The 24301-nt window shown below is 36.0% G+C and overlaps 1 protein-coding gene and 1 long non-coding RNA gene across 8 annotated transcripts in view; one reads left to right on the top strand and one right to left on the bottom strand.

The window, feature by feature from the left end:
• DNM3 (dynamin 3) overlaps positions 1-24301 on the bottom strand; it is a 579267-nt gene that overhangs the window by 235961 nt on the left and 319005 nt on the right. The window lies entirely within an intron of this gene.
• On the top strand, positions 17489-23480 carry LOC130708105 (uncharacterized). Of its 4 annotated transcripts, XR_009008151.1 has the most exons (4): positions 17489-17666; positions 19832-19906; positions 21459-21575; positions 23121-23480. It is a non-coding gene; the product is annotated as an uncharacterized LOC130708105 (long non-coding RNA). The 4 variants fall into 4 exon arrangements; XR_009008150.1 differs by lacking the exon at positions 23121-23480 and having other exon boundaries at positions 21459-23024; XR_009008153.1 differs by lacking the exon at positions 23121-23480 and having other exon boundaries at positions 19812-19906; positions 21459-23024.

The raw sequence follows: 24301 nt of genomic DNA, 5'->3' as shown, positions 1-24301 counted from the left end.
GCAATACTTTATTGATTCTGTTCACATCCCTACTATTTCATTCTAATGTTGTGGTAAACTTCTTAAAAACTCTTAATAAGAGTCCTGTAATGCTGAAGTTAAGCTAAGAAATGGTCCATGACAAAAAAGAGGTCGTGGTTTTTCTCTTTAGCCCCGTGTCATTCATTTGTTTCTCCTGAACTGCATTCTACCTTTTATTCATTGTTTGACTGAACAGCAAGTGCCACTTTGTATTTAGAGCACACAGGAGGTCAACATCATTGCCTAATTGTTATCCAAAGACTAATGAACTTATTCTGAGTTCTCCCATCAAAATCACTGATGAAAAGAGTAAATAATCCAGTCTCCAAACCAAAGTTAATGAATCCATACTGTTTTAAAGAGTGTATTTCAACCTATTATAATGGAGTAATTGTTACGATTTTTGAAAGTTATTCACATTTTACAGCACATACCGGACTAATAAGTTTGCACAGTCCTTCAGTAAAAATCTGTTAAGGGTATTAGCTGATATTTTGCATTGACTGCACAGAGACACTCAGGTGACTCATTAACAGGGAGCACACATGCAGCCAAATTCCTTGCTGCAGGATCAGAGTAAAGTCAGGAATAGAATCAAAAATCTCCTAATATTCTACGCTGTGTCACTCAACTGATGAGCACATCATCTATTTCTTAAAATAGATTTCATGAAAATCAAGTTAGAACTGAATCTCATTCACTTTTGGAAGATCAAGTAACATATTTATACGTAATGCTAAATTTCTAAGGAGGATCAATTTATGGGAAAAATAAGTTTAGTTCCGTGTGAGTCAGGGCATATTCACCATGGCGGTCTTGGACTGTGAGATGAACTTACTGTAGCTGAAACAGAATAGCAGAAGTCATTTGATGATGGAGACATTTTCAAGTAAAAGCTGTTCTTCTAATGAGATTAGGTGGGAAAAAACATGAGCCACGGTGCTTTGTGACCGCCTGGGGGGGGTGGGATGGGGAGGATGTGAGGGAGGGAGATGCGGGAGGGAGGGAGATGCGGGAGGGAGGAGATATGGGAACGTGTGTATATGTGTAGCTGATTCACTTTGTTATAAAGCGGAAACTAACACACCACTGTGAAGCAATTATACTTCAATAAAGATGTTTAAAAAAAAAAAAAAAGCTACCTAAAAACAAAACAAAACAAAAAAAAACATGAGCCAATGAGGACATCTGAAAGTCTGATGAACCTAACAGGCTGCTTGTTCTTTCCCATCTATAGATGCCCTTTTTGTCCATCCTATCACCTTTTTGCATAGCTTGGCATTGAATAGAAAACTAAAAGAGGTAGAAATTAATTAATAATGCCAATGGGTCTCAAACTGCAAGATAATTTTCCAAAGGAAGCAAATGACCATTAAAATGATTTGGCTCATGTGACTCTCTCATTTTGTACCATTATTTGTGAATACGAAATCAGGTAGACACAGTAGCCAGCAAAACAACTTATGTTTAAAGCTTGATTATGGGCATAAAGAAGAGAACCATTAGAACACCAAGATTACTCATACAAAGGATTATGACTTTAATATTTAAAGCAACATCTACTGATAGTTTATCAAGCCATGATGTGCATAACTGTAATTCACACAGAAGAGTGTTTGGGAATCTTTTATTTAATAGTAAGTACTTTTTAAAAAAGTATCAATATTTTTTTCTTTATTATACATCAAAACTATTATTTTAATTTTATATTTTTTATTTGCCTCTGAAAACAAACTTCACAGAATTTTATGTATATAGAGTATACATGGATTTAAAATTTGGACTTTAAGATTTTATCAGTGGTTTGCAGCCAACATCATCCTCAATGGTGAAAAACTGAAACGATTGCCACTAAGATCAGGAACAAGACCAGGTTGCCCACTCTCACCACTATTATTCAACATTGTTCGGGAAGTTTTAATCACAGCAATCAGAGAAGAAAAAGAAATATAAGGAATACAAAACAGAAAAGAAGAAGTAAAGCTGTCACTGTTTGCAGATGACATGATAATATACATAGAGAATCCTAAAGATGCTACCAGAAAACTACCAGAGCTAATCAATGAATTTGGTAAAGTAGCAGGATACAAAATTAATGCACAGAAATCCCTTGCATTCCTATATACTAATGATGAAAAATCTGAAAGTGGAATTAAGGAAACACTCCCATTTGCCATTGTAACAAAAAGAATAAAATACCTAGGAATAAAACTACCTAAGGAGACAAAAGACCTGTATGCAGAAAACTATAAGACACTGATGAAAGAAATTAAAGATGATACCAACAGATGGAGAGATATACCATGTTCTTGGATTGGAAGAATCAACATTGTGAAAATGACTATACTACCCAAAGCAATCTACAGATCCAATGCAATCCCTATCAAACTACCACTGGCATTTTTCACAGAACTAGAACAAAAAATGTCACAATTTGTATGGAAACACAAAAGACCCCCAATGGCCAAAGGAATCTTGAGAAAGAAAAACGGAGCTGGAGGAATCAGGCTCTCTGACTTCAGACTATACTACAAAGCTACAGTAATCAAGACAGTAATGGTACTGGCACAAAAACAGAAATATAGATCAATGGAACAGGATAGAAAGCCCAGAGATAAACTCACGCACATATGGTCACCTTATTTTTGATAAAGGAGGCAAGAATAAGCAATGGAGAAAAGACAGCCTCTTCAATAAGTGGTCCTGGGAAAACTAGACAGCTACATGTAAAAGAATGAAATTAGAACACTCCCTAACACCATACACAAAAATAACCTCAAAATGGATTAAAGACCTAAATCTAAGGCCAGACACTATCAAACTCTTAGAGGAAAACATAGGCAGAACACTCTATGACATAAATCACAGCAAGATCCTTTTGACCCACCTCCTAGAGAAAGGGAAATAAAAACAAAAATAAACAAATGGAACCTAATGAAACTTAAAAGCTTTTGCACAGCAAAGGAAACCATAAACAAGAGGAAAAGACAACCCTCAGAATGGGAGAAAATATTTGCAAATGAAGCAACTGACAAAGGATTAATCTCCAAAATTTACAAGCAGCTCATGCAGCTCAGTATCAAAGAAACAAACAACCCAATCCAAAAATGGGCAGAAGACCTAAATAGACGTTTCTCCAAAGAAGATATACAGATTGCTAACGAACACATGAAAGAATGCTCAACATCATTAATCACTAGAGAAATGCAAATCAAAACTACAATGAGATATCATCTCACACCAGTCAGAATGGCCATCATCAAAAAATCTACAAACGATAAATGCTGGAGAAGGTGTGGAGAAAAGGGAACCCTCTTGCACTGTTGGTGGGACTGTAAATTGATACAGCCACTATGGAGAACAGTGTGGAAGTTCCTTAAAAAACTAAAAATAGAACTACCATATGACCCAGCAATCCTACTACTGGGCATATACCCTGAGAAAACCATAGGACAAAAAGAGTCATGTACCAAAATGTTCACTGCAGCTCTATTTACAATAGCCAGAACATGGAAGCAACCTAAGTGTCCATCGACAGATGAATGGATACAGAAGATGTGGCACATATATACAATGGAATATTACTCAGCCATAAAAAGAAACGAAATTGAGTTATTTGTAGTGAGGTGGATGGCCCTAGAGTCTGTCATACAGAGTGAAGTAAGTCAGAAAGAGAAAAACAAATACCGCATGCTAACACATATATGTGGAATCTAAAAAAATATGGTCATGAAGAACCTAGGGGCAGGACGGGAATAAAGACGCAGACCTACTAGAGAATGGACTTGAGGACACGGGGAGGGGGAAGGATAAGCTGGGACAAAGTGAGAGAGTGGCATGGACATATATACACTACCAAATGTAAAACTAATAGCTAGTAGGAAGCAGCCGCAGAGCACAGGGAGATCAGCTCAGTGCTTTGTGACCACCTAGAGGGGTGGGATAGGGAGAGTGGGAGGGAGGGAGATGCAAGAGGGAAGAGATATGGGGACATATGTATATGTATAACTGATTCACTTTGTTATAAAGCAGAAACTAACACACCACTGTAAAGCAATTATACTCTAATAAAGATGTTAAAAAAAAGATTTTATCAGTAGTTTGCATCTATTGACTAGAAACATTTTTTTTTTTTAAATCAGCAGAAACTAAAAGTCCTCTGCCTAACTTTCGGGGTGCTCCATCATCCAATACCACTCTATTTATCCAATCTTGTGTCCCTCCCTCCCCCACTGTTCAACCTCTGTTCTGGACAGACTACTCGGATGCAATCAAAACGTACCTCCTCCACTGTCTGTGCCTTCACTCTCATTCTTGTTCTTTCCCTTAACAGGAATGTTCTCCTTTTTCCATGCACTTCTTCATAGTCTATTCATTTCCTAGGTCTACCTTCCCCTCTAAGAAGCCTTCTCTGGTATGTTCCTGTTCCCCCTTCTCTATGCCTGTCATTGTATCATTCAGATCTTAAGCAGGTCTCTAGTACCAACTTCACCTCTTCCTACTCTCTCTCATTCTATTCCAGGCCCACTGGCCTCCAGGCATACTCTTGCCTTGGTGTCTTTGCATATACTGTTCTCTCTACCTGAAAGCCTCTTTCCCCAGCAAGAGCTGTGTATTCATACCCTCACCACTTGCACATATTTTCTCCAACATCATGTTTCCTAACCACCCTATTTTACATTGCAACCCATTTCCTAGATTCTCTGCTCCCTTTTCCTGCTTTAATTTTTTTTCCAAAGCACTGGTCTGTCAGGAGGGCAGGGATTTTTGTCTGTTGTATCTCCACTGCCTAGAATAGTATCTGGCACATAGTAAGTACTCTAAATATCTGCTGAATAAATTAAATAAAATTATTGAATCCTAGCTATATTCTAAGTGCATGATAAGCACAATAACTTAAATGACTATTGAAATTTATGTTCTAAGTGCCTGATATGTATTTCCTTGTTTAATCCTCACAACATCCTATGAGAAAGGTTCTATTAGCATGCCATTTTAACAGATGGAGAAAATGTAACAGACAGATCAAGTGAATTAATTACAGTTAAGCAACTAGTGTCAGTTGAAACAATTCTCCAGACTGCTGCTGTATGAACTGTTGAAGAATGTCTTCAAAAACAACCCAGTTTATTTTGTCATTATCATCTAAGTCAGACCTTCTCCCAACCACCTCTCCTTTGACAAATGAGAAAATGACAGTCTTTTGCACCTCATATGTCTTTTAACTTTCCCCAAATGCTCTTATATCCATTCAACCCTTACCACAAACTACTGACCAGTTACTGTAAAGAGTAAATTTATGTATGGTATACATGTCTTTCTAAAAAAGAATGTGAGGCAACTAGCTTTAGATATTATTTTCTTCTTATAATAAGAAGGAGTAGGGGGGGAGAGGAAAGAGGTGGAGGAAGAGGAAACAAGGAATGGAGAGGAGAAGTGGAGAAAAAGAAGAAGGAAGGAAAAAAAAAAAAGAATAAGACCTACACTATCACAATTACCAATCAACATTAGGGGAAAGAAATAGAGAATCCAAGGCTTGGCTCTGGTGTCTTTCTCAAAGTTATTAGTTAAGAAAAGCATCCCAAATTGTCTGGAACATGAAAATAAGTCTACACTAAGTCTAGCTACTTAAAAATAAAAAGATTTAAAAAATATGAATTGCAGGCACCCTAGAAACTCCAGGACTGTGTGCTCCACAGAGCCTGGCCCAGGGTCATGGTCCATAGGATGGGATGGGGGTGAGGCATAAAGCTTGGTTCAGAAGTTTTAAGTAGAAACAATAATAACAATAGAGGCTAAATGAGCTGATCTGGACCATACACACTGGTGTGGTCATATCAGATTTTATAGCCAATAGCAGCTCTAAGTGTTTGGTGCTTCTACTATACTGCTTGTTAAATATCTTGAAAATCATCCCTGAAGCTAACATTTATTAAAGTGCTTAATAAACACCAGGCAGTATGTAAAGCGCTTTCATCCCCAAATCACAAGAACGGCAAGTAATATCCCCCAGGTCACACAGCAAAGTAAGTGGTAGAGCTGGATACATACCCAGGCCATCTAGCTCCATAGTTTGTACACTCAACCACTATTCTACTGCTTACCCAAAAACAACAAACAAAGAAAATCTAGTTCTGCAGTGTTTAAACAGATAACAGCATACTGTTAGATAAACCTGAGCATTTTTGTAACTATATATTTATCCAAAAGATTGAAACCATTCTTTCGTCTTAACAACGGTTTTTGCCCTTTAAGTAATCTCAAACAAACTCCTAGAAGGCATGAGTTTTGTGTTATTTATCCTTCTATCTCCAGCACAGTGTCTGTAACATAGTAGAAGTCTGATAAATGTTTACGGAGTAAATGAGTGAATGAGAGAACAAATGAATGGAGTGACTGGAAGTTTATTTTTACATCTTATCTAAAAAACAGCACTTTCCAAGGACACAAGACACCTTGGCTATAAATGTAGGCTTAGACTAATTATGTATTAGTTATTAAGTGTAGCCAGCTAAAAGTTTTCAGATTGGAAGTTAAAATAGTAAAAAGCAAAACAAAACAAACCCCCAAAAAACACCATGTTAAATAAGAGTATATAAAATAAACCTTAAACAACTCAGCCTCCCTTTCCAACATAAAGTGGGAAATTAAGTTGTGGAAGGAAAAGTTTTAATCTATTCAAGTATATAATCAACTTGATTTCGTAATCCTGAGCTCAAGTTGTTTTTTTTTTTTTTTTTTCAAAGCACAAGGCCCACTGACTTCAGAAATGCAGGTGTGTTACTCCTAAACATGGGTATGTATGATCTGGTCACGTTTATTAAAGGGAAATGACAATTTGAATGATTGGTCTTTATATTTTAAATGTTAACATTTTTATTATTCACAATCTACTTTATCTTAATCATGTTTATTCTTCCTTAAATGCCAACTTCAAATATATTTAAATTATATAAATTATAAATTATTTATATTTATTATTTAAATTATAAATATATAAGGGCTACTAAATAGAAAACTAAAAAAGAATCTCCAGAATATTTTTCTGAAAATTAAAACAGTTGAACCCTCCTACTCCCAACTAGCCCATCCATACACCTATTCATATCAAGTTTTACATAGCTAAATTAAAACACTACAGTAAAATTCCCCTATCCCTAAAAGGGATGATCTAAAGCTAACCAAAAAAAGAGGGTTTTTCTGCTTTCTTCCCTTTCTCTCTCTCAAAAGAATGTCTGCCTACCAAAAACCAGAATGAGACTTTCGTTTTAATTTCAACTAAGACAAATGTTAGAGTATTACTACTCATCAACAGGAAGCAAAATTACTCATCCATTCCACTGAGATATCTAAGACTAGAAGACTCAACATATTTTCTCCCTTCTTAAAGGGTCCTATGTGATGGGATTAAATTTCACAAATTCCAAAATGCATTTACGATACAGGATTTTAAAATTTAATCCCTTTGCTAGTCACTTTAGTTTTAAACAGCTTGTTTATCTTCTTCCTGCTAGCACAAAATGTGGTGCAGGAATGGAAACCAGATTTCTTTATGTAGTGAATTTCATGTGGTTTCCACATTTCTCCTGGCAGTCGTTTCCCAGCAGACATTCATCTGAAACATTCTTCCTTGAGTGATTTTTAAGTAAGGTGGCATCTGTAGCATTTTGTGGCACATTCTAAGCACACTCTCAAATGCACTACAAATGGCCTGTGCGTTAGAGCATTCTGCATTGCAGTTTACATTGAAAGTCTTTGTAAAGGTAAATAAAGACGTTAAAAATGTAATTAGGAAGGTGATTTTGGGTGGCCTTGATTCCTACTTAAGAAGGAATCTCCTTTCTTTGACTCTCCACGTTCAGGAAATTCTCAGATTGATCAATATGTGTTTATTAACCTGATTCCATTTGGGAAGCCATTGTGCAGCATACATAGCAACTACAGGTGTGGCCCCTGCCCTCAAAAAGTTTATAATCAAGTGAAAAAGATGAGACATAAATGCCAGAACAAGTCAAGCAACAGTCTGAGAAGAATCAGCAGAGCACAAACAACAAATGGATGAATGAATGGAACGGACAATGAGGTCTATAAGGCTATCTGGAAATACCTGATATGCAATATTCTCTGGAGCCATGAGAAAGTCGATTTAAAGCAAAATGGTACGGGGAATTTTCTGGCGGTCCAGTGGTTAGGACTCGGCACTTTCACTTCCGTGGCCCAGGTTCAATCCCTGGTCAGGGAACTGAGATCCTGCAAGCCGTGAGGTGAGGCCAAAAAATAAAAAATCACTGCCTCTGAAGAAGATTATTTTAAAGGCCACAAGGAAGTATAAAAACAATTTAGTTTAGTTCTGGAGCTATTTGTTTTTAAGCAATGCATACACAGGATTAAATTTATCTGATTGAAAATTCAAGGAGAAAAAACAAAATCTCGTTAAACAGTCTAATACATATTTTTACTGGTAGCTCAATTCCAACTCTGTTTCCTAAAGAAGAATCAGGAAGAACTGTGGCTGGAGAGGAGAGGGAAGAGCTACAGAAAGTCTCACACTGAGCAGAGGAGGGGCAGAGAGGGAAGACAGAACAGTAGGAAAGAGGAGGAGAAGAAAGGAACAAAAGTTAATAATAAGCCTATTCTCCTGAATGCCCTCTGATCACTTTGGTAGAGATACAGTATGGTGCAATAACACATACCACTGCCTTCTGACACAATAACTAGTTTAACTAATATTCTCAGATCTTCCTCTCCTTAGACATCCAGCAACACCACAGAAGTTACCAAGGGTGGAAATGGTATCTGCTAAAGCGCCACAACCACCGGCCCCAAGGCAGTGCCATGACAATTCTCCAAGCTGTTGCTATATGAATTGTTGAAAAAGTCTTCAAAAACATCCCAATTTATTTTGTCATTATTATCTAAATCAGACCTGCTCCCAACCACCCCCTCCCAACCACCTCTCATTTGACAAATGAGAAAATGGCAGAGCTGAACTAGAATCAGTCAATTTTGGTACTCCTTCTCTTATACCTCAGTTGTATCCAAGAAGGCAAAGGTTTAAAGTAACTTCAAAGAAGGGGAATTTGTACAAGAAAGATGAAATTTTGAAATCAAATACAATTAATTTAATCTCTATGAATACTAAATCACCAAACATCTTCTGCTCTAGGCACTGAGCAACTTGGCTATAGTTGGCTATAGTAGTTTCACTATAAATGTTAATTTGAAACTTCTATTGATGTAGGTAAGCAAAGGGAACTGTATTATGGAAATAATCTTACAAAGAACAGTTTTTAACAGGGTCTTTCCAAACAGTTTCCATCAGTATACACATACACAAAAAACTCACTAAAAGTCTCCTATACTTAATGTGAAGGAAATATGTACCATGGGAATGATAGTTTTTAAGTGGGGAATTTGGGGAATTCCCTGGCAGTCCAGTGGTTAGGACTCCGTGCTTCCATTGCAGGGGGTACGGGTTCGATCCCTGGTCAGGAACTAAGATCCTGCAAGCTGTACAGCCAAGCCCAAAAAAAAAAAAAAAAGTGGGGAATTTGATACGTTCAGAAAACCCTGCATATACATACAACAGACAAATGCACTGAAAATGATACAGTATAGGAATGCAACAGAAGTGGCATTCATCTAAATGAGTCTGAATATACAAAATACTGTCAAAGCAAAATAAAATTAAACAATAATAAAATGAAGTTAGAATTGACTTTAACAAATTGGATCCAACATAACTGCTCATAACCAGTATGAGCACTATTGGGGGACTAACAGCAATTATTTTATGATCTGAAGGCAAAGGTGGAACTAAAATTAAGATTGATTTAGAAAACAGGCAGGGCAAAATTTACTGGAAAATAAACTCCCATTAGCCTTCTTGTCCTTTTTAACGCTTAAAAAAATGAGGGAGTCAACTTTCTAAAACTTAACCAATTGAAATGTAGTACTGAAAATTTCATGGACTGAAATCATGAAATAAGGGAGGTAAGTACAACTATCTTCACACTGGCTTCACTACTGGCAGAAGGCACTTACTTTTAGAAAAATCAAAAGATTCCTCTTATACAGCTTATTCTGGTTCTTGTTTTCTCTGTTTAGAAAACTTGAAGGAAAAAAAAAAAAGAACTTTAAGTTCTTTTAGTTCTTTGATGAGCTTCTCAGTAATAATTTCATGAGGCCCTGAAAATGCAGAGTGAATTCTAAGCATCATCTCCAGTGAGTTGATGCATACACTGGGCCGGACAGCACCTGAGGCTACCCTCAGACACTTTCAATGGAGTCCAGATCCCTTGAAGAAAACAAACTATTTAAAAAACTACTAGTTCCCCAACAAAACAAGCCAATATTTCAAAAGCAATCATAATCCATTCTAGCCAATAAAATCCAAGACTAGTTCTTTCTTGAAATGCAAATGAAGTAGCACGCACTCGAGGAAAACAGTTTGTTACAAGGCAGAAGGTTGGGAGTAAACTGTTCCTAAACAAAACCAAACCAATACTACACAAAGTGTGCGTGCGGTTTTTAAATGCAGTCAGTGATAGCTCCACCTGTAGAGGAATCAATCCCCTTAAAATGTTGCATTTGCAAAATTACAAAGGCATTTCCTACCTAATTTTCACTTGTTAACCTTCAACTGGTGCTATAAAGCTCTGGCAGGCACAATTTTTTAAAAAAAGAATGAAATGTGCACACGCTAAAACTAACATCTAAGATTACAAGAAACATTCACGTGCTTTAGCTTTTAAAAAGGGAAAAGAATTGATTTTGATGTTGGTAATTCTCATATAGAGATCTGGTTTAGTTTAAAAGTATATATAGATATAGATATATAAAAATATTTATAAATTATATAAATATTTACAAAGTATATATACACCCATACACATAGATGCACTTACACATGTTTACGCTTGTGTAAACACATGTGTTTTAATATATACATGCAAAACTATAATAAAAGCAGATACACTCAAAGGAGAGGAAGGTCATTACTGACTTTTCAAAGAGATTCTCCAAAAGGTTATCTTAAGGAGCCTCTCCCACTACAGTGTTTTTTAAAAACCCTGTTGTCTTTCTTTCAGAATCAAGCATTTTCTTCTATTTTTACTTGTTTTACACACAGATGATTTATTTACCCAATGAGATTATAAACACCTTGAGGAAAATAACACTTTCTTCCTGAACAGTACTTGCTGTTGCTTGTGCTTTGGAGTCACAGGACCTGGTTTTGAATAGAGGATCAGTAACTGAATCGAGGTGGGGGCCTGCCTGTGCCCTCCCAGCAGTACCTAAGCTGCATGAGGCCCTCCTCTGCGCCAGGCCCTGATCCAACCTTTTCTCACACATTACCCCTTTTAGTCCTCAGAGAAACCCTATTTTACAGATGAGGAAACTGGAGCTCAGAATACTGTAGTTAAACGATTGCCAAGGTCACCAAATAATGAGTTGTGAAGACAGGATTCAAACCCACGCCCTCCACCTCCAAAACCCTCACGCTGCACTGCCTCCTGCTTCCGCTTCATCTGCAACCTTGGAGAAATCCTACCTTTCGGGGTTGTTGGATTAAATTACATCACATGTGAAAAACTAGCATGGAGGCCTGGTATAAAATAAGTCTCAAAAAAAAAAATATTAGAAAGAAACAAAACAAACCTTTAAAAATGGAAAACAGTACACTTTCCTTTCTCTACAACTTTTGCACTGTAGTCCTGGGAGTCAATGAAGTTACATAATCTGATTCTGCATGGCAAATTGAAGCAACTTTTGGTTAATATGCAAATAAGTGCTTTCATAAAGATATGTGATTAATAGTCACTTGCAACATGGAAATAACCTTTCAACATGAACTAATTTATACCCCAAGTGCTTTCATTTGTCTAGAAAAGTAAAGCAAATTCTCATGGTGGCATGAATAGAAGTATTTTAATATGGTCTCATATATCCCTTAAATAAATTCTCTGGAGAATGAACAGAATTGGGAAGCCAGTTAAGGTAACTATAATATTCTCAACTGAACAGATTTATGTTGGATTTAACCCTTTTAGCAATTCATATAATTTATGTTTCCCTTCTGAATATAGCAAAAGATTATAAATCCTAAAATAAAGATCCTGTGCCATGTATTACGCAGGTATGCGTATCATCACTTAAAGACTTGGAGCCTCTGTAACAATCTACTGCATAATTGCAGGTATTCTGGATAAAGCAGAAAGCTCTCTTCACACACACGTCTCCTTGTAGCCAATATGCTTCACTTGCACCCCGAGCCACAGAAAGGATACTTTCTCTACCCCTGCAAAAACGTGCTTTCTGAGTATTTATGTGATGCACATGCAGATTTTCTTTCCCTTTTTGAAACCACGCATGCTTGTTTCTGAGTCGTACTAAGGAAATAAACTATTGGTGATGCCAAAAGACATCAGGAGTCAATATTCTAAAATTGTCAGTGACCCGAGTACACCATATTTCTCTTGTCCAAGTGAGCCAGTACTCATTTTAAAGTCTGATTGTAACGTGGAATTCAATAAGAGTCCATAGCACATAGCATTCAGATGATGCTCGTCAGCTTTTGGGGGCTGAGGCAGGGAGCAGACTGCATTCCTAGTACGCTCTCACTTAAAATCCGCCTGAAAAGGCCAGCACCAATTTTCCAACCCCTTTATCTTGCTTCCCCCTAAAGATTTCAAGACAGTACTTCAAATTTTACTGGAGTCATAAATCATATATTTACCTTCATGCAACTGGTTTTCAATAGAGCCAGAGTTTGTAAGGTTTGTCTGCCGGATGTATTATGTTACTGGAATATAGAAATGGCTGCTGTGCACGCCAGTGGTGAGTAAAACTCAAAGACGTAACATTATCTTTCTCAATTGATTTGAGGAAAGAATGTTCATAAAATATATACTGCTTTTGGTTAGGGGCTGATTTCTAAATAAACAGACTCAGCAATGGAAATTCTAGAGACGGGCAAAACAAAACATGCATTAGTAAATGTATGTTTTAAAATCAACTCTCTCACAATCTTTGCCTTTTTGCAAGCTTTTTGAAGACTGTAAAATCAGTTGCGTTAAGCTTATGATTTATAGCTGTTCTAATTTAACTTCTTTTTCAGTTGTTGAAAGAAAATCTGTTAACTCTTCTGGACTATTTCTCCTCTATTTTACAGCCTCTGATGTTGCATCTCTGGCTAAGAAGGCACTTCTCTGCAGTGATCTGAAGGCAGCCATTTGTTTGAGAGTCAGGGAAGGAGAGAAAAGGGGAAAGCTTTGCTACAACAAATCTCCCAGTCCTTTCGGGCCCTGACAAAATAGGAAATGCTGGCAATTAGAAGACAGCATTGCCTCCAATTAAAAAAAAAAAAAAAAAAAAGTGCTAATCCACACAACATAAAGCCAAACTAAGTGGGGCTATCTTCCCTAATTTGCAATGAACTGGGGTCAACTAGATTTTTATCTCAAATACAAACTGGGAAGGAGAAAACAACAAGAGAGGAAACACTACATCTTGGTTAGATCCTGCTTTTCACACAAGATGGTATGACCGATAGTTACACAGGATGCGTCCAGAAGATTAGAAGGCCAAAAATAAGCAAGGAAATATGGCTGGCCCAATGTTCACAACTATTTCTAAAAGAACAGTGCAATCTGATACATAACTGCAGTACACATATATGTTAAAATTGTACCATGTTTTCCATTTAAGATAAAAAATAAGACAGCTTTAATTCTTGAATTATTATCATGACAAATGTTTGATCAGAAAGCACATGCATACTATGTAGCTTTTACTCATTCTTTGATAGTTTACTAAATGGCCTACTTTAGGCTAGTTAAAGAAAGTATAAAGACACCATTCCTACCTTCAATTAACACATTCTATTTGGGGGAAAAAATCCAAATATGTGAAATAATAACAACATTTCAGTATAAAACTAAAAGAAGGCAGCAGATAATTGACAAGTTATTAATAGGAAATGTAAGTGCTATACAAATTCAGTAGAGGAAAAAATTTATCTATGTGGGCTGACAATATGCTTCTGAGTACAGGCCTTTGACTTAGAAAAATTTGAGTTCTTGCACTTACTGTAATTCCACGAAGCAATATGCTTAACCTCTCTGAGCCTCAATTTCACCACCAATAAAATGGGAATGATGGCAATATTTACCCCATAAGGTTATTATAAGAAATGGATACATTGTATATGAAAGGATTTGGGCATCTATAAAGAAGCTATAAAATGACCATTGAGAAGGTGGTAAAAGGAATCACATCAAACTGTTACCATTAATTTGAAAAAGCAGAGAGGGTCAGGATGTTGGAGGGAAAGATTATTAACTTTTTCTTTACATACTTTCTATTATTTGAACTTTTATAATGCTCATGAACTAATCCTGTAACAAAAAAAATTAAAGCTATATAAATACTATCTGAAGTACGCAGACCTGAATGTCACAAAATATTCTAACTGTAAACACTAGTAACACTGTTCCTTTATAAATACATAGAAACGAGACTCAGTCCTGGTTTCAATTTGAGAATTCCTAAAATTATAAAAATTTGCCAAGCTTGGGAATGATAACCAACTGAAACAGTGTTTCCTATCCATGACATTTTCAAAGAGAGCAAATTCTGTAGTCACCCAAAACCATCCATTGATTCAAACAATCACTTCGGTCAATATATTTTGAAATAATCAAGGTAAATAACATTAGTTCTCAAAGGCAAGTCTTTGTCATGTCTAACTTTGCTTTTTAGAGCCCATCCCATTTTAGATATTTAACTGGTAGTTTTACAGACACAGAAAAGTCCTTAGGCCATTTCCAAGTGAATGCCAAGGGCTTTCCATAAAGGCATGGCAGACTTTTTAGATTGAACTTGATCACAGATTAGCATTCCTAACGTTAGAAGTAAGTGTGAGCTCTTTGAGGGCAGGAATCATATCTTTTTCACCTTAATGTCCGTCCCTGGCCTTGTGACTAGCCCATGAGCAGGCAAGAATAAATATTTGTTGAACTATTTGGAAGAAAGATAACTCCAAAACATTTTCCTCACTTGGAAGCCCAATGAGATGGGCATATATGCTAAGGGGAACACAACCTTTACAGTTGTTTCTGTAGGAAAATCACTTAAAATGCTTCAAAAACAGTAAAGGTAAGTATAAAATTGAGTTCCTTGAATAAAATGTCATAAAAACCCCTATTTGAGAAACAGATCTCTCCTATATTTGAAAAAGTATAGATGTGTGAACTAAGATGAAATCATTGAGCAGGCTGATCAGAATCACCTTTCATCTGCCTTACAAAAATTCCCAAGGCATGTTTCATCAATATAAATAGAAGAGGGCAGAGGAAAGGCTTTCACTGTTTGTGGCAGGAACAAGCCCACACCTGGAATGCTGGATTCCTGGCTGACTATTGTCCCACTGGCTCATGGTTCCTCTATGATGATTCCTGAATAAACATATAGATACTCAAAAAAGACAGAGTTGGTATCCACATGTAATAAGACTATTAGGTAGTATATAGTCACACTTGCATATTTCCAGTATTATGTAATACTGTAAAGCAGTGACAGGGAAAAAAGGAGTTGAGGCACACTGGGCTTGCTCAACCACTATGGAATAGGCCCTGAAAACACAAGTATGGAGGCAGAAGTACAGTGATATCAAGTAATTCTTCTGAATTTCCATTGATGATTTAAATCTCTCTATGAATGATATACCTAATGCTAATCTCTTAGTTCCATCCTAAACTGCTGGATAGTTCATTTTTATCTTATTTAATCTTCCTCCCCAGGTGAGCAGGGCTTATAATAACTTTTGAACACTTTAATAGTATGTTAATTCAAAAGAAGACATTTAATGAAAAGCAAATGCTTTAAGACACTTCTCACTTGAAGCCTTTTGAAATATTCAGCCCAACACATTTTAAAGAGAGAGATTTTTCTGCTTCTAAAAAGTATTGCAGAAGGTCAGTAGAAATGAATTGCTTTGGCTATAATTCTTTAAAGAATTCTAAGTTTCTTAGTTTGGCTACTCAAATTAAATTTGGAAGCTACCTAGAAATTTTTTCACATTTTGATCTCTAGAAGGGCTATTAATCAAGCTCTTGTTTGAGGCAACTCGAACTTCAGTCAGAATACTATTGAGGGGAAGTCAGAGAGCTGTATAATCAGAATATGCAACAGTATATATAATTGAAAACATCACCAAAAGAAGAAAAGTAGATGCCAGCAGACTGGCATCTATGTTATAACATGTTGTCAAGCAGTGCTTGGCAAATTTCAACAGATTTAATTAACCAGCGATGAAACTAAGCAGTAGAATACCATTAAAACAAAAGTATTAACACAGAATCAGGAATTACCAGTGAAAAACGGTGCTGCACCTAGTAGCATGGATCTACCAGAGGCAATTTGTTAGGAGACCAGAGTCATTATTTCATAGTGGAGGCTTGAAATCAAAACTTTTAAGTTTCTTTAGGTCAAGCTATAGCACAGCATTCAGAGAGCCAGCCAAAATAGCTGAGGAAGGCCACATGTGGAACTAATTACTCGTGGAGAGGCCATGACAAAGAACATTTCTCCAGACTTTTCATGGGGGCTTCACTTTCAGGAAGTTGCTATAATTACTGTTCAAGTCTAGATCAGCCTGCAAGCCGCTGACAGATCCAACAGACAGGAGGAGGAGGGAAAGAGAGAGAGAGAGAGAGAGAGAGAAAAAAAATGAACTTATCTGCCCTTTCTGACGAGTGAATTACCAGAAAATAAAGTACCACAGGAAAGCTCAAAAAAGGTTTCCAAATGAGCTCTGGCTTCCAGAGTTCAACTTTCTGTTTACTTTTTTATCTACCCTCTATCTTCAAATTACTTTTCTAGCCTGGATCGGACAGCAAATTTGTACTTCTACACTAACTCACTTTCAGTTGGCCGCAGCAGAACTGTACATCTCGACTCTTTTTTTTCAGCTTTTCCATACTGGGGCCCACTTCCTGCCCAGTTGAGGAAAAAAATCTGGCCTGAAGATGAAATGACTGCTTAACATTACACTAAAACATCTGGTACCATTTTATGCACAGACCCATGTCTGAGAGCAGGCGATTCTAGCGGTCTCTCCAGCGGCACAGCGCATACCCAAACCTCCCCAGGGTGACATCATCCCATATATGGACTCTCCAGCCCAGCCCTCCCCCTTTTCCTGGTCCTAAATTCATTGCCAGTTCCCCAGTCTGCAGCAAATGTGCCACGTCAAGACTGGAAATCACAGCCCTTGAGTCTCAGTCGGGGCAGCAGAATTCAGGGGGGGAAGCCGAATGCAACCCCTTTTTCCCAAAGACCGGAGAGGATTTTAAGTACATAGATGGAAGCTTCTGGAGATCCTGCTCCGTCGCCCCAGTGTTCAGACTACCTGTTCAGGACAATGCCGTTGTACAGTAGTCTGCACATTGGTTAGACTGGGCAAGGGAGAGCAACGCCATGGACAGCTGGGGACAAAAGTTGCTGTTTCCGAGGAGAAGACATTTGTTTGCTCCTTTTTTGAATCTCATATCCAGTGTTTTTCTTCACAGGTTTTGCACAGTAGGGACCAGGAAGCCCTCGGGACACTGCCGAGAAAGGACTGCTCGAGGGAAGACCTGTGGGTAAGGCCCTCTTGACTGCTCACCTGGGCTATGACCAGGAGAGCCTAGGTGGGGAGCCAATGATTTGCTTTCACATGTGAGAGAAACTGAGGTATCTGCATGACAGATAGGTCTGCATTTAATTTTAAAAGAGCAACAATGTGTGGTACATAGTGATTTACTAGATGTTATTCAATTTCTGAAGACTTTAACTATTTTCTTAAGTTTAAAGGTTTTCCCACTTCAAAATGAAATATGAAACACACCCCAAACACTTAAGAATAATTTAATGAGGCTGGTTTTGAATTGTTGAAATTGATAATCCAGAGACCTAAAAACTTATTCGAATGAGGGCTGTAGTATAACTTTTAGCATCCCAGGATTGAATCCATTTTGCCCCAAAGTAAAGAATACTTGCTATTATTAAAATGCTATATGAACAGTGCTTTTCTTAAATTTTATATAATATAAACATCAGAAATAATAGTATCTAACAATAAAAGAAGAGGTTGCCAAGTTTTTGCCTACCAGACAATGCAGATGGGACTGGTCCAGAAAAGAGCACCAACCCAGAACTTATTGAGTCAGCAACCAAATAAATCGGAGAATAAAAACCTCTATGTTCAGATATCACAATGTATATCTCTGTATTGCATTTTTTTAAAAATCCAAGAATGGTTGATAACTGCTGGTCAGCTGAGCCCTCGTGGCTATATTTTACAACGCTTCTACTTCTCTGAGCACTTAAAATGATAAGGTACTTTGTCTAGAAACCCACTGATAAAAAAGGAATTTGTAAACGAAAGCAAAGTTTTCTTTGGTCAGTTTCCAGCTGTCCTGGGGGTGAAGGAGGGTGGGAGAGGGGGAGGAAGGTGGGAGGGAGGAAAACCCTCAAGCTGAATGAAATCCCAATAGAGAGAATAATAGAGAAAATCTGGGTTGCAATACGATCCATGCTGAACTTTAGAGATGGGTTCCTTAAAGAACGTTCTGGAAAAAAATGTTACTGCCTCAACCCCCATTTATATCTACCCCCAAACAATTCTATATAATGAAAACATCTGTTCTTTAGGCTTTTGTGTGAATCTAACCCCTTTTGTCCTCCTTTAAATTCTGTAAAGTTACATTGGTTCCTTAACAAATCCTTTTCTAAATCATACATTTTGCAACAATTCAAACATTGTCACAAGTTCTCTTTGGCAAAACGTTTTATTGCCAAAGATTCCCCAAGTTATCTTTGGTCAAAACAATTTATTTTAAAAATCACCCCTTTGATCATTCCAAAACTGGTACAAAAGTTTTCTCTTTTATTCATGGTTTTTAGTTAAAATATAAAAAGCAAGGATTTATTTTAGCTATTTTCTCCAGTTAGATGATACAATAGTGTCATCCTTTTTTTTTTTCTTCTATTGTATCTTGGAGGCTTCCAGATTAATTATTTTTAATAAAACAAGTAAGATTTTAAAACTCTATATAGTTTTTTTACATAGGAAAATTGAAAAAAAAATCTATTAGGTAACTTTATGGGAGCTTATTTTTTTAAGAAATATATTTTTACTAATTGATATAGTTACTAAAGAAGATAGCTATAAGGTACTCTGGAAATATTTAAGATTTCTCAAATTTGAGGGTTTTGTTTGTTTGTTTTTTTACTCCATAGAAATAACTGAATTTCCTAACTTGCTTTAATTTCATGTTTATTTAATTTAAATGTCTTTCTTCATATTAAGTGGTCTTTTTGTTTTAATGAAACAAACCCTGCTGGTTCCTCACCTATTTTCTCCCTCAGGATTACTTTTAGTCTGGAGACAGAGGGGACCCGCTGGTGTCCTTGGCATAAGTACAGGAGTAGGAACATAAGAATTAATTTGCAAAAGGGATAGCCGAGGAGCCCCTGCACGTGCTCAGTGAGCTCTGGCAACCCATTTTTAACGCAAACTTTTAACAAATGGGAAGGAATAGTACGTCTTTTTAAATTGCATGAACTAAGTTAAAAATCAAAAGTAAAAGCTCACTTTATAAACCACTGCTGACTGAAGGAAGGATGGTAGTTTGTGCGCTGGTATACATACTAACATGTATACACACACATATCGTAAAATAACCTTATCTATTTCCAGGGTAATTAGAATAATGTTTAACTTTCTTTTGATATTACTTTGTAAGGAAATATACAAATGTTTTAGGGATCATGGGATCTATTCCAGAGGAAACTAACCAACAATGAACAACTTCTACTAAAACTACCCCTGGATGTGATGGTAAGTGTAAGTATTAAAATTAAATATTGTACATCGTCAGAAAGAGAAAATTGCAAGGCCTGTCCAAACTGTACTTCATAGAAACTTAGTAGTTACTTTGCATTTTAGCGCATGGTGATTGATAAGTTAGACTAGGTACTGAGTTAAAAGGAAAATTTTTTGCGCTAAGAGAAGGAAATTCAGAGCCTTAACTTCAACACCATCATTTCTTAATTGGAAAAGGATCAACATAAAACAGTTTATTTACATTTTCAACTCCCACTGCTTTTTTAAGCCATAGATCTGAAAACCAAAGAAAATTTATTTACAGTGGGACAAAATTTCACACTGATCACTTTCTTGCAATTAGTTAATAGGTTTAATGTCCTTCCTGCTTGGTATTTGAGTTTTCGGCCAAGATAATGTGTTTATATTTTTTAAAAACCAAAATATACTATCTACCCCCACCTCTCACCCTACAGACCACCCAAGTTTTTCACTTTGTGGGAAAGAGTTCAGGCACAAAACTCTTAATGAAGGAATTTTCTCCCCCAACCCCCCTTTTTTCCCCCCGGTTGAAGTCTTAAAGCTGTTATAGGACATAAAAAGAAAATACAACTTGGTAATGTAGAAAAGTTCACTCACCCACCAGAGTCCATCCTTACTAAAGAGAAGCCAAAGCTTTTGATTACTCTACAAGAGATCTGCTCTTTAAAAACAACCCATTTTCCTCTTCTCTGAGGAGACTATCCCACCCATCTCAATAATGTCTAAATAATAGCTAAGAGACCATCACTCATAACTCCCAGCTTAAAATAACTAGAAGTCAGGCTTTAACCTAAGAAAAGACAGGAAATTCCTGAGTTAAGATTGAAACTTTCTTACTTGGTTTCTTCTACCTTTTTAACCTCGGTGTGCTACAAATTATTTAGGTAGAAATATTTATCAATTTTTTGAAGATCTCTTATTAAGAATTTTTATCAGTTTTAATAAATAGAGATAAAGAAGTAAATTAAGGAAAATAATTAAATCTTAATTTTGAATTTCCTGACTTACTGTGACAGCCAGTTTTCTGGAGTTTCTTTGGTTTAATTTTGCTGTAGAAGACTTAGAATATGATTCTATTTTTGCATTTCTTTCTTAAGATAATAAACAAAAGACAAAAAGGAGGTGTAATAACCATATTAAAAATTACATGGTATGATAATAATATAAATAGCTTTTTTATATTTTACCTAGTATATTAAGTGATAATGAATTAATATTTACTGTACAGTTTAGAAGATAGAAAAAAATCTTAAATGTTTTTTCAGTCTTCCATCAAGTTCAACATAACCAAAAAGTGTGCATATGCCACATACTTACTAAAATTGTGTTTTTAAAATCTACTAGAAACATAAATTGTCCAAAAGTCTTATGAGTAGAATAAAATCACTTCTCAGCAAGATTTTTTTCCCCCTGAAAAACAGTTATGGTTTTTCAGGCTCAAATACATTGGGTATCTTGGTTTAATAGAACTGCTTCATATTAAAGGATAACATGAACTCACAAATATTTCTTTCTATTTTTTCAGGTTGCATGCATCATTCCTTTAATTGAGCAGAGTTAACTGGATCAAATTATTTATGGGAGAGAGAGGGAAAGCTATACAGAATTACAGTAATTTTATATTTCCACCAATATCCTCTTTGTAAGTGAATCACTCCATAAATATTTTCTGTTGCACTGAATGCAGCAACAATAACAAAATAGTTTCTTAAGGTATTTGTTTTTGCATACTCTGGCCTTGTAATTATTTAAATAGCAGCCAAGTTTAGTGATGTTTTTGATTCTGTCAAGAAAAAAAAATAAGTCCTCTACTCAGAAGTGATGACCAGAAACAGAATCTGACATTTATTTTTTTTTTTTTTTGAAATTAACTAAATAAATGGAAAGTTGCACTTATCAACTCTTTGTTAAAACTGTACCATATCTAATCACTGCATAAAAGTTCAGATGTGTAGAATACTGTCATTTTTTTCAGTCTCTAAAAACTATTTTGCTCTCCATAAACTTTCTATTTGCTATTTTCTCAGAATTTTACAATTAAAGGGAAATAACAAACTACTTGTTTTCCTTAAAATTCTTTGAAAAAATCCCTAAGTACACATTCCTTGGACAATAAGGTTTTGTTTTGTTTTTTAAAATTCTATTTATTGGAATTTTGACTATCTGAATATTTTATTTTTTAAAGAGCAGGGGAATTTGTTAAATACCTCTACGGAAGTGAACTGATCATTTATATTAAAATAACCAATAGAATTATTCTCAAGTCACCAGAATTAAATTTTCTAACTGTATATTTAACACCATTAATTCTTTCTTATATGAATTTTAAGGAAATTTTCCAAAGTGTCTGGTTTTACTTTTTACATACGAAATGAAGTTTCCTTTTCTGTGTATAAGGTATTATTTTGTAACTGCACTGCACTAACAATGTCCAATACACGTTGTGAGCATCACTGTGGGTAACAACTTTTTAGTTTATACCCTTTTGATTCATGGCACAGCCCTGTAGTTAATTAAGAGGAGGAAAACTTAAGCTCACAACTGCTTTTTATTTGGTTTTTCACATCCATACTTTAAAACTTTGCATTAAAAAAAATATGAGAAATTTAAATAAGTTCCTGTTGCTTAATAAAATATTAATGAAAATACACCCCCTTGTCAAAATCCCACTAACAAAGCATCAGATACCAAAGTCCGTGTGTTGCATTGTCGAATACATTAGGCTCATTAATTATTTTGAAAATGGCTGCCATTTCCATGTAAATGACAAGTTTCTTTTTCATGGGCAAGATTATGGTACTTACCTATTACAAGAAACATGTATAAATAGTCTTTATCTTTAACTTCAGTTTTAAAATATGCAGAGTTTTGTGAAGAGGAAAAACATCTGGTTCAATTACTCTGAACTCTGACTGCATGTGGGCCAGTAGTAATATGAACTGGATTTAAGAATAAACCTTGTGTTTAGTCTTTTTTGTTGTTGTTTTATCCTTAAAATTTCAATGTGAGTTTTCTGCTCTGTCAATTACCCATGTTAGCACATTTGGAATGAATGTATAAGTGCACTTTCTGAATAAAGTCAAAAGTCTAACTTGTTTTTAGTTCCATAATGTTTTAATGTTTAATTCTATTGTGTGTTTTTCTCCCTTTCCCCTGACCCTCCAAAATCACCAAATCTGGAAAACAGACTGATTGTATCTGCCCATGAGCAAAGGAAACCTGAAGGAACCAAGGGCCTGGCTGGACGGAGTTGTCATGTGTCTGCCTGTCTACACTTGCTGTGCAGAACATCCGCTCACCTGTACAGCAGGCACAGACAGGCAGTCACATGACAACCCAGCCTGAATGACAACCAGCCATTGAAAGAAAGCAGCCCTCACACCATAGCATCTACACCAAGAGCTACAACCAAAATGAGGGGCGCGGGGGCCTGGGGTTTTAATTTGTTGGTTTCTTAACTCTTATGTATTATTATTATTTTTGATTCAAATATTGAAACCCACCAAAAGTAAAGTGAGTGGTGCTTATGAAATATAATAAAACCCATTTCTGAAAATGTTCCTGTGCTTTCTATAGTTCTCTTTTCCTAATCGTTGTCAGCAAATTACTACCCTTGACATTTATTGCACACAGCTTTTGAGCAGCACCCCCAAAATGAACGTAACAAAACAATATAACCTCAGTCTGATGTTTGACAGAATAAAGTGATTCTAACAATTCTACTCCAAAAACTAAGCTTAGTTTTCTATATCACCATGACTTTTTAAGACACAGAGAGCAAGAAAAGAAAAAGAGTGAAGAGATAATATTCCAGGGGATAATGTATTTTGAGTTAACAAACTCTGCCAGTTTGGGCCTGGGTAAAACACAGTGAAAAGAGTATTTATTTCCACCATAATTTTCAAATGTATTAAAATATTTGCCTCTCTTCTTTTGATATATACAAAGCTGAAATTGAAGCTTTGATAGTTCCAAATGTCATGATGTACATGATTTATTACTGTCATCGTTAAATTAAGAAATTAAGAAGGAAGTACAGTTCTAAGGGTGGAATTTACGGGGCCAATGCATTCACTTGGAATACATGCTCCCATTCACTGTAAACTTTCAAACTCCTGAAATGTTCAGGCAATTCAATTATTTTCAAAAAGAACAAGGAAAGCTATTAATGGATATGCAGTGTATAATTTTGCCATATCTTTTGAAGATATGTCAAAACTTCAGTTTATACACTGTGAACTAGAGTGAAATGATCAGGGTTGGCTTGTTTATATGAATATTTCAAATATTCAAGGGTAAAAGGTGGGGAGATGGGTAAAATTTAAAATTTGTCAACTTTCATTTGGTTCACTAACATGTCTTAACTTC

The sequence above is a fragment of the Balaenoptera acutorostrata genome, chromosome 1 (genome assembly GCF_949987535.1).
Source record: "Balaenoptera acutorostrata chromosome 1, mBalAcu1.1, whole genome shotgun sequence".
Classification (NCBI taxonomy): Eukaryota; Metazoa; Chordata; class Mammalia; order Artiodactyla; family Balaenopteridae; genus Balaenoptera; species Balaenoptera acutorostrata.
This window is presented reverse-complemented; position numbering and strand designations above follow the sequence as displayed.